We start from the raw sequence: 10,743 nt of genomic DNA, 5'->3' as shown, positions 1-10,743 counted from the left end.
AAATCTCAAATATTTCATTTAATTTAGAATATACGGACAAACATTATCCCTTATAAAAAAAATTAAAATTCATTATGACTAATAAAATTGCTAGACTTTGGGATTTTATGCTTAACTATGAGGGAGTTATTGACCAAAAAGTTTGTTATTTTGTCAAAATAATTTGTCATTACGCATAAATTGAATGAAATATTTAAGAATTTTTAAATATTACACTAAAAGTTTAAGTATTAAAAAGAGAAGAAAAATAAAATCGTAGAGAAGAAAATTAAAAAAAAAAAGATAAAAAGCAAAAAAAAAAATTTAGTCCACATCTCATTAGAAGACTATCAAAAGCAAAAGAGGATAAATTTTAGAGGTCAAAATCAAGTAATTGGAACATTGGGGACAAAAATCAAACAATTATAAAATTTAGAGGACCAAAATCAAACAATTGAAACATGGAGAACCAAAATCAAACAATTGAAACATGGAGAACCAAAATCAAACAATTGAAAAATTTAGAGAGCAAAAACTGCATTTAAACTTAAATAAAATTATCAACTAAGCAAAATATAAAATATAAGATGAACAAAAAAACTCAAAAACCATTCAACAGTTTTTAATTAGTTTGAAATATTAAGTCTAAAAGTGCAGCCATGTGTTTATCGAACTCTAATCTATAATATAGAAACTCAAAGTGAAGACATTCAACAGTGATAACAAATGCATGTCATATGGTTATTGCATGAACCACTAGCTGAATATTCTTCTCCAGTACAAACATTTCCACATTGTTTATTGTCAGATGAATCTTTGCATTTACCACCAAACAATCTGCTAGGTTTCGCACATGGCTTAAATATCGCAACTGCTTCTTCTACAATGTCCAAAGGAAATAAATTATATTTTCAAGCATTATATATTATTAAATTTACAACACTTGTTAACAATGCAAAAGAAACATAGACTTACGAGTAGCTAAGAGAATAATGAGAAAGAAACACATGCCAACAAATGTTTTCTTCATCATTGTTACAAATATTTTTGTCTCTACACAATGAATATGCAAGTGGTTATTATGTGATATCTTAGGCTATGTTTGGGAGTTTGGAGGGGAGGGGAGGGGAAGGCTTCCAAAAATGAAATTTTAAAAAAATATAGGAAATTATTTGACATATTTTAAAAAAATGATTTTGTTTAGAATGATAAAAGAGTCATTATAATTAATAAATGTTTTATTTTCATAATACTATAACAACCTAAAAGATATTTGGAAAATTTAGGTAAGCCCTTCAAAACCCTCCAAAACCCTTCTACAATACAATTTTTGAGTTCCCCCATTTTATGGGGTTTTTGATGTTATGAATAAACTCAAACCCTCCAAAACCCTCCTACCCAAAATCTTTTTAGCTTTTTCACCCAATTCTTCCTATTTTTCAAAACCCTCCCCTCCCTTCCCCTCCAAACTCCCAAACATAGCCTTAATGTTGATAGATGTTACAGTATTTATAGAGAGTCCTTGAAGTTGAACTTGGAGCATTATTGTAACCATCAATCAACTTAAAAAGCCACCATGAGTTGAATATGAAATTGTGAACCCCTTGGTATATATTTTGATTCAGTATCACTTCGCAATGTGAGTTGGTTGTGACTTTTGAGAAGCTACAACTTGATATTTGTAATGTAATAAACATCAATATTGTAAAGTGCATGTAATATGAAACTAAAATAAATTTAAAAATGTTTGGATCTGGCTTAAGGTTCTTTGCAACTCTTCATTTGGTTAGAGATTCCCCACTATGATGTTGGGATCAGAAAATCAAATGTTGTATGGGTTGGAATACCCCTACTCGTATCAATAAATATTTGCTTATAAAAAAAATTACCTCCTCTTAGGCCTAATATTATTAGTGCGCCTATTATCATCATTTAATTTAATAACAAACTTTGAAATTTTTTTTTTTATGCATAAAAAAAGCATAGTATTATGGTCTCCATTTTAACCTACTTTACTATGGATTCTTGAAATAAGATGATATATTCCTACTTAAGTACATCATTATACTTCTCTGTCACTTTACCTAGTATTCACTAGAAAAGAGGGATTAATCCCTGTCCCATCATTCATACCTTCCTTCGAGGCTTATTTTTTATATATCTTTGTTCTCTTCTTTTCTGATTTTTTTCTTTCTTTCGGAACTTATATCTTAAATCTCTTGACCTAATCTTTCATTGACTTATCGCAGCCAAGTCTTCCCTAACCTTTAATTGATTTGTCACAATCAAGCCTTTCCTAACCTCTGATGTTTTTGGTGAGCTAGTCTATCATCTTTATTCCTGAATAATTTTTTAATGGTAAACATATTAATATATATTAATAAAAAAAAAGAGAAAATTTTAAGAGAAAACCAAGACCACCGTCAATATGCAAAAATAGTTTTAAAAAAAAGAGATAAGTACAACCACCTACACCAAACAAAAGGGGACAATTGTCCACCTAATGCACCCCTAAATACCGAGGTACTAGAGTGGGTCTCGTTCCCAATCAAGTAATGAAAATTCAAAACTCGGAGCATGAGAATGAACCCACTTCTAAGCAAGAAAAATAATTGAAGTCATTTAAAGATTAACCAACAAGCTTTCCTGACAGAAAATAACTTTATCATGTAGTTTCCAAATAATTTGGACCATTGAATTTTAGATTGAAACCAAACCTAAAAGTTCCTTGTTATCTTTACCACAACATTGAAACACCTCAGGCATCTTTAAGATTTAGCACAAGAAAAGTAAAACCATACTCACCTACCTAAAAATCTTATACTAGATTGAATATCCGACCTCTCATAGTGAACAAACAAGTGATTTGTTGACCATGCCTAGTTTACAGTTTATTCCTTAACAACTACCAAGAGAACATAACATCTTTAGAAGATGCCCAACTCTTCCAAATTCTAGCCAACTTATAAATGACAATGTTTGACTTAACTTCAGCCATACCGCCAAGGTAGAAACCCTAACAAAATAAGACCTAACTGAAAAACCACTTATAGAATTGGAATTCCATGACTAAGCATCTTCCCAGCCATACTTTACCGATTAGTAATAGAATTACATAACTTTACTCGGATCTTTCCCTCCCAATAAACAAGGAGGAAACAAATCCACCTAAAAGTTTAAACCCAAATGTTCTCCACTCACGCCCCATTAACCCCGCTACTAGTGATTTTTGCTCAAAGATAAGGAAGAACAACTCAAAAGAGATAAATAATGGGTACAACCCTACCCACACATCATTTTAGAACCTTATTTTTAGGCCATCCCCAACCACCTTAATACAAGAAGAGGAAAACTAGTGAGTCTGTTGATCGGAGGTAGAACCAAAAAGAGAGACTCCTTTCCACCAAACAGAAACCATCTTAGGACCCCTCACACTTCCTTCCACTAAAGCACCACACACCTGAATACCATACCTGGCCGAGAAGATACCGTTACACAAAAAATACTTATCCTTAAACACCATACACCTCCACTTTCTTAACAAAGTGAGGTTCACAAGCCTCTGATCCCTAGCCCCTAACCCATAAACCTTTTTAGCCACTACTACAAAAAGAACATTTTGTAACTATTTATTAATATACGACCACATAACCAACCAAGGTAATATATGTTCATCGGGCGCCTTTCATTTTTTAAAATAAAAATTAAACACTTTTCACCAAAGTTAAAATTAACAACCGTTATGATATGCTAAGAGTGACACGCTTCGAAATTCAACCCCGGCATATTTTGTGTTTTTTTCGTTAGTAAAAAGGTGTGTCTCCTTAATTTCTATTTTTAAATAAAAATTAAACACCTTTCACCAGAGTCTAGATTAACACCCATTATGAAATATCAGGACAAATTACCACGATTGTTTTTAACAATCGTTGTGAAATATATTACATATATAAGCTAACTTAATTAACTTTAAAACAAATTGCGCTATAAATATGAAACACTAACTTCTCTTGCCTTATCCAAATCTCTCAAAACTCCAACATAACTTTTTAAAGTAGTATGAATCAAGGAAAGGTGTCACAAAATAAGTAGTTAGCTCATATCTTTATTTTCACTTTCCATTAATCTTTTCAAGGAAAGGTACGTATGTGAAACATTTTATGAGTTATAATATCATGTTGTTTTTCAAATTATAAGTCTTATTTTTCTAGTTTTTCTTGTTCAAAAGCCACATCAAACATTTGTCTCAGTCTAACATATGGTTTACTCTTTTCTTGTTGTTAAGATTAGGCATGACAAAAAAACTCGTACCCGCGGGTATCCACCCCCCCCCCCCCCTAAAAAAGTTAACAAGGAAAATCATTTTTGACTGAGTTTAAGTTTGAGTTTGAGTTTTACCCGATTACTAAATATGTGGACGAGTTAGGTAATGAGGACACTAGTACCCACCCGAACCCGCCCCATTTATTTTATTATGTACATTATTATTTATTTTATCCCGATTACTAAATTACTGTTTTGGTCCCTCTATTTTGTCTGATTCATGAAATTACTCCTCCTATTTTAAATTCAAACAGTTTTGGTCTCCCTATTTTAAATTTAAACACTTTTAGTCTCTCTCTCTCTCTCTCTCTCATGTTTTTTCAAAGAAAATTGATGAGATTTTTTTGTTTTTTAACTTATATTTTTATCTATAAAGTTTAATAATAGGTTTATATACGATGATTTGTCATGTTTTACAAGTAATTTGTCATTTAAAAACTGAAAGTATCATTAATTTTAAGTGCATAAGTATAAAAGGGGACCAAAACTGTTTAAATCTAAAATAAGGGGACCAAAACTGTTTAAATTTAAAATAGGGGGACCAATATCGTGAATCAAAGAAAATAGGGGGACCAAACTGTAATTAAGTCTTTAGAATATTAAATATGAGGCCAACATTTTGATAGTTTGATTTGTATTTATTATTTAAAATATTTGAAATGCATGTATGGAATTTTGTGAAGTTGATTTATTTTATTATTCATAATGTAATTTGATTTTGAAAAAATAAGTATTTCTATTTAAAAAATTGATTTCACTAAATGGATGGTGGTGGGGCGGGGATACCTGAATCTGTTTGGGTCGGGTTTGAGTTTTAATTCTCTGTTCCCTTATGGGTTTGGGGCGAGGAACATGAATTGTTTGAAGATTCGGGTTTGGGTTTGGGGGAGGTAATAACTGTCTCCGACCCGCCCCATTGTCATGCCTGGTTAAGATGAGATTATAGGTTTAAATTAGTTTTTTTGTCGAGATAAGAAAGTGTTTAAGTTATTGTTGAGGTATGTGGTTCTTTTGTTAAAGTAAGTTGACGTTAATGTTAAGGTAAGTTTGTGATTTTGTTTATAAATGTTGTTGTTTGTGTTGTTAATTCCTAAATGATTTTGTTTTGTTCATAAGTTTATGATTTACTTTAAATATTTTTTGTTGAAGTATGTTGATGTCTTTAATGAGGTATGTTGATAAGTGTTGTTGTTGAGGTATGTTTGATAAATATTGTTGTTTTTGTTATTGTATGATGTGTTTGTATATGTATGTTATTGTTTATGTTATTATTTATGATATTATTAATGTTATTACTTTTATATTGCAACTATCATTTCGTTCAGCCAACATGTCCTAGAAGATGAATTTACTATATCATACGTGGTTTGAGTATTTTACCAATTTCTCGTTGAATATATAACATTTCAAATTGAATTAGAAAATAATAATATGAAAAATCAAGTTATGTTAGAAAACAACATACATTATTCAACATTTTACGAGCTTTCTTTAGCCCGTTATATGTATCTTTCTCATTGACTGTTAGAATTTGGTTCAATGCTTCAAGTTCCTCAATTAAAGAAAGTTATGGTAAACGACTTTAAACAAAGCGCTACGTGAGAGGCAACCCACGAATTTTTGAACTAATAATTCCGTTTGTTTTATTTTGTAGGAACATAACGAAATTCATTCGAAATGCAGGAAAATATATTCTAAGAAGATTTTCATGAACCAATTTTACAAGAGGTGAGCAAAAATAAAAGCATTCAAAAAAAGACTATGCAAAATGCCTAAAAACAACCGTTTCACAAAATCAAGTGACAATCACGGGTGTATTGTAAGGACGCCTTACACCCGTAATTGTTACAACCCAGAAAAAATTGAAGTTTATAAGACTAAATATAACACAATTTAAAATAGAAGAGGCAAGTCCTAGTGAAGAGTTCAACAATGATAACAAATGCATATCAAATATTTATTGCATGACCCCCTTACTGAATGTTCTTCTCTCATGCAAATATCCTCACACCGTTCATCGTCGTATACACCATTGCATTTACCTTCGAAGAATTTGCTAGGTATCGCACATTGCTTAAACATTGCAACGGTTTCTTCTACATTAAACAAAAATTGATATAAATTTTTTTTATTTACTAATAAAGAAAAATTTATTTCAAAAGTTAAAGTACTTCACAATAAAGAAAAATGCAACAAAAAAAACTATAATATATACTTACGAGCAGCTAAGAGAACAATGAGAAAGAAACACACGCCAACAAGTGTTTCCCTCTTCATTGTTACAAATATTTTTTCTCTACCAAAAAGTATTTAAGTGATGTATATCATATATAGAGCTCTTCAAATTGAACATGAAATAATATGCCAACCATCAATCAACTTGAAAAGCTACCGTGAGTTAAATGTGACCCCTTGGCATATATTTGAATATCAATATATTTCAATATTAATTCCCAATGTGACCCTTTTTATATTCTTGACTTTTGAGAAGCTACAACATGCAATACTAAATTTCTCAATAAGTATGATATACATAGGGGGTGAATGGGTGAATAAATTTCCAGTTTGTTTGTTATTTTTGTATAAGTTTTATTTCTTTTATATAGTCCAAAAGGGATCAATAAGTTGTTCGTAATTTTAGTAAAGACATTACTAATTTATATGAATTTAATTTTTTAAAGGTGGCTCCTTAGTATTTTTAATGAAATAGTAGGTTTTTCTAATAAAAATATGATGAGAGAAGTAATATTAATTAAACTTATTAAAAATATAATATTTAACGTTTTAATATTTTTGTTACAATGTCTTTTTTATATGAGAACATGAGAATAAATCTGAACCATTAGATTTTAAAATAAATGGTGGAAATCGATTATGTGTCATTTTTTTTCTCTCCTCCATTATTTAGTTTGATAATGGAGAGAAAAAAAAAGAATGACACATAATCTCCACTATTTATTATAAGACTGTTTGCGAACATTTATTGGCATTGTAAATCCAAACGCATAGGGCCTAAAATTACTAGTCCCTACTAGTGTTGGGATCACTAGTTGATCATGCGTTCGAACAGGGGATAATATTGGTCCACTATGAGCGTTCAATGCTATGGCCGTCGTACTCATTGTAGAGGGAATCCCTTTGGTCACAATCGTCGCGACCGTATTTTTCCCTGTAGAACATGGAGGTTGTTTTACATTGTTATTTGGTGGATTGACCATTCTTCTAACATAATTCCTTTTTGGTATTCGTTTGTTATTTCTAGCTACCCTGCCACTTCTCAATCTCATGCAACGAGAAATTTGAGAGGAGGTTATATGCAGAATTAAAACAAAATAAGGTTTCAGAAACAAAAATCAAACTAGACACAAAGAGTCCTACTAGGTGTGCCAATTTATTTACCTTGAATTTTGGTAAACAATCACTAGTCTTCAAAAATCAATACTTTAATTACTTACATGATCGACTAGATTGATCCTATGATATAATGTGTATAGTTTTTGTTTTAGGTTATCTTGAGACTAAGTTGTTTCATGGTAATGCTAAACTTAAAAATAATGCAAAGATAATATAAAGGTTGTTTGTAAAAGTAAAACACAAAGGAGATAATTTCGAATGGAATGTAATTGGAATAAAGAAAAAAACTTTAATACAAATAAATTGATTTAGAAATAGAAAAAAGTGTTTCATACGTACGTTTTCTCAGAAATTCTTTTCTCAATACACTTAGATACTTTGAGTGATTTGAGTACGGTACAATATTGAACACCCAAAATCTAATTGCTAAGACCTCTATTTATACTCTTTCAACATGTGATATATTAAATCGAACTCTAGTATGGTCGAAGGGTAGCTTCTTGGTTCGACAGGATTAAACATGAAGTCGAAGGTTGTTCACATGCTTGTGTCAAAGATGCTAGGGTTGTTAGCATGTTAAATTAGGTTTAGTGTTTAAACCCTAATTTGTTAAGTTAGCTTGTTTATTAAGTTGGCTTGTGTAATGGGCCTTGTGGAAAAAGCTCATTAGTTAGTATGTTAGGTTTTATTATAATTAGCATACTAGTCTCTCATCATCGCAACACAGCAAACCCTAATTTAGGGTGCGAGAGGTTATTTGTTATTCATGTAAACTTGTAATCTTGTTTTCTTAGAGAAAGTAAAAGAATAGCAGTTATAACCAATTCTTGTGTTCTTCTCTTCCCTAATTCCCTATTATATTTTGTTCTTGACATTGTTTTTCACAACACAACACTAACGGTAACAAACACTCTTTTCTCCAGAGGATGACACATTCTCATCTGCATGCACTTCGTCTTCCATAAGCTTACGCGTCCCTTTAAGGAACAAATAAGACCAAATTATAGTTATCAGTCTTATTTCGAATTTGTCATTGTCAAAATTCTGTCCGCGTCGTTTCCAAAAATCTTCTAAGTCTTAGTGAAATATCATTTCTCCAGCATGACAACTCTTCACAACAAATCTCATTCGAAGAACACAAGTTGACCATCTTATCGAAACTAGTTTGTCCACTTCAAATACTTCCCTAAATTTCACCAGAACATCTCACGCCTTTTGAGGCGTCGAACTTAGAGCTAACATGGGGAGGAAAGTGAATTCATCCCAAATCGCTTTCTTTTTAATAAAATAATTAAGAGTTGTCTTTAAACCTTACTTCAAGTTTTTTTTTTGTGTAAGCAAGAAATAATATATATAGGAGAACTAAGGGTTCTCCAACCTTGTTATACAAGAACGGAACGAGTCCGACAAAAACGATAATACAAACCAATTTCAATTACGACATAAAAGACAACGGATCTTTGCTAAAATCGTAAAAGTTACAATTGAAATAAGCAATGTCGCCGAAGAAAGACCACCTCCATATCAAAATCTTGATATTCCAAACAATATTATTTACGTTCCACCCTTCATTCCTAAAACAAAAGCCGTTCCTTGTCAACCAAATAATCCAACAAGTGGCTAACCAAAACACCCCCAATTTTCCAATTTTGGAGTCTAAGAATGGATACACGATTGATTTTGGAAAATCTCTCGAGATCATTCATATATCAATGAGATTTTCATGGAAAATTATGGTGGGGCATTAACATAGTCTTTGATAAACTATTAACAAACTAACTAACTTTGACATTTTTGATAACTTGTGTAACAAGGTAGTTAATTATTTTTCTAACTAACTTGTTTATATATATGACCGTGTCCTTCACAATATCTTTGACTTAGTTTACCGGTAGCATGAAGGTAAAGGACGCAGATATTTCTGTCCCTATATTTTATGGACAAAATAACTCAAGTTACATAGTTAAACATGGTTATTATAGTTAAGTCAGACACAATGCAAGTTTAAGCATAATAAAATGCTTAATAGGCAAGCAACACCCAACAATGCTTGAACTATAAATTAGGATATCTTGAATACATTGAGACCTAAACTAAACCAATATGGTTTCTACAAAATCTTTTCTTATTTGGGTTACCCTCATTCTTTGTATATTTTCAACACCAATAAAAGTAGCTGGTGCTTCTGAGCTTAATTCATTCAAGTAAGTTAAACTTCCACTTCCATTAAATTATTTTTCTTCTAATATTTTTGTCTACTCCATATACACCAATCTATGTAGATGTGTGTTTTAAATGCTTGGCTTTTGTAAGAAGATACATGTTATTATGCTATTTGATATAGGGTCATATGGAATGACTTGGAGTAGAAGGCTACTTGGCCCAGGAGCATCAAAGAAGGACAAGCCTCATGATGAGCCTTGTTGCGGCAATTACTAAATTACTATCATTCCATGTATACTTCGTTTCTTTTGTCAGAAAGAAAAACAATGAATAACGGGTTTATTGGTGTTTTTTATTTGTAATTGAATTTTCCTCTGTATTAGATCAGTTTGTATCATATTATAAGACCGGTTCTTCTTTGTATAATAGTTATAGTACTTAGTTGTACTCCATGTAATATATTTATTTTATGAATATTTTAAGTCTCAAAACACCTACTAGGTGAGTCGAACTCACCACCATAGCCAAAGTAATCAATACATCAAAACTACAACTAGGTCATCTTATACTTATCAATCTCATCCTTTGTATCATACTTTCATGTCGAAAATGCTAAACTATAATTTTCAGGATAATAAATGCCCCCTTAAAAATGTCAATTTCGATCATGTTTACACAATGAAAGAATATGACATTTTTAGCAAATTGTCGATACTATTCAAATTAGTTTGTATACGTCATCGCCATTGTAACAACTTTCACCAAGCCGTCACATCAAGAACATGCATGCAAATTGTCATAATGATTTCAATTTCCTAGGCCATAGTGGACCACATTAACCACTTTTAAAACCTTTTAATTAATTTTAATTTAGAAAATCTACCCTTAATGGGGTTTAAATTAAGGGGAAATTGGAAATTTCCA

General features: G+C 31.1%; 2 long non-coding RNA genes across 2 annotated transcripts; both read right to left on the bottom strand.

Moving 5' to 3' along the window:
• Nucleotides 1-576: 576 nt before the first annotated feature.
• LOC131618036 (uncharacterized) lies at nt 577-2,614 on the bottom strand. Its single transcript, XR_009288720.1, has 2 exons — nt 955-2,614; nt 577-859 (listed from the first exon to the last, which is right to left on the bottom strand). It is a non-coding gene; the product is annotated as an uncharacterized LOC131618036 (long non-coding RNA).
• A 3,355-nt stretch (nt 2,615-5,969) lies between these two features.
• On the bottom strand, nt 5,970-6,851 carry LOC131618035 (uncharacterized). Its single transcript, XR_009288719.1, has 2 exons — nt 6,522-6,851; nt 5,970-6,398 (listed from the first exon to the last, which is right to left on the bottom strand). It is a non-coding gene; the product is annotated as an uncharacterized LOC131618035 (long non-coding RNA).
• Between the last annotated feature and the right edge of the window lie 3,892 nt (nt 6,852-10,743).

The sequence above is a fragment of the Vicia villosa genome, linkage group LG7 (genome assembly GCF_029867415.1).
Source record: "Vicia villosa cultivar HV-30 ecotype Madison, WI linkage group LG7, Vvil1.0, whole genome shotgun sequence".
Lineage (NCBI taxonomy): Eukaryota > Viridiplantae > Streptophyta > Magnoliopsida > Fabales > Fabaceae > Vicia > Vicia villosa.
Note: the sequence above shows the minus strand (reverse complement) of the source record. Positions and strands in the feature narration are given on the sequence as shown.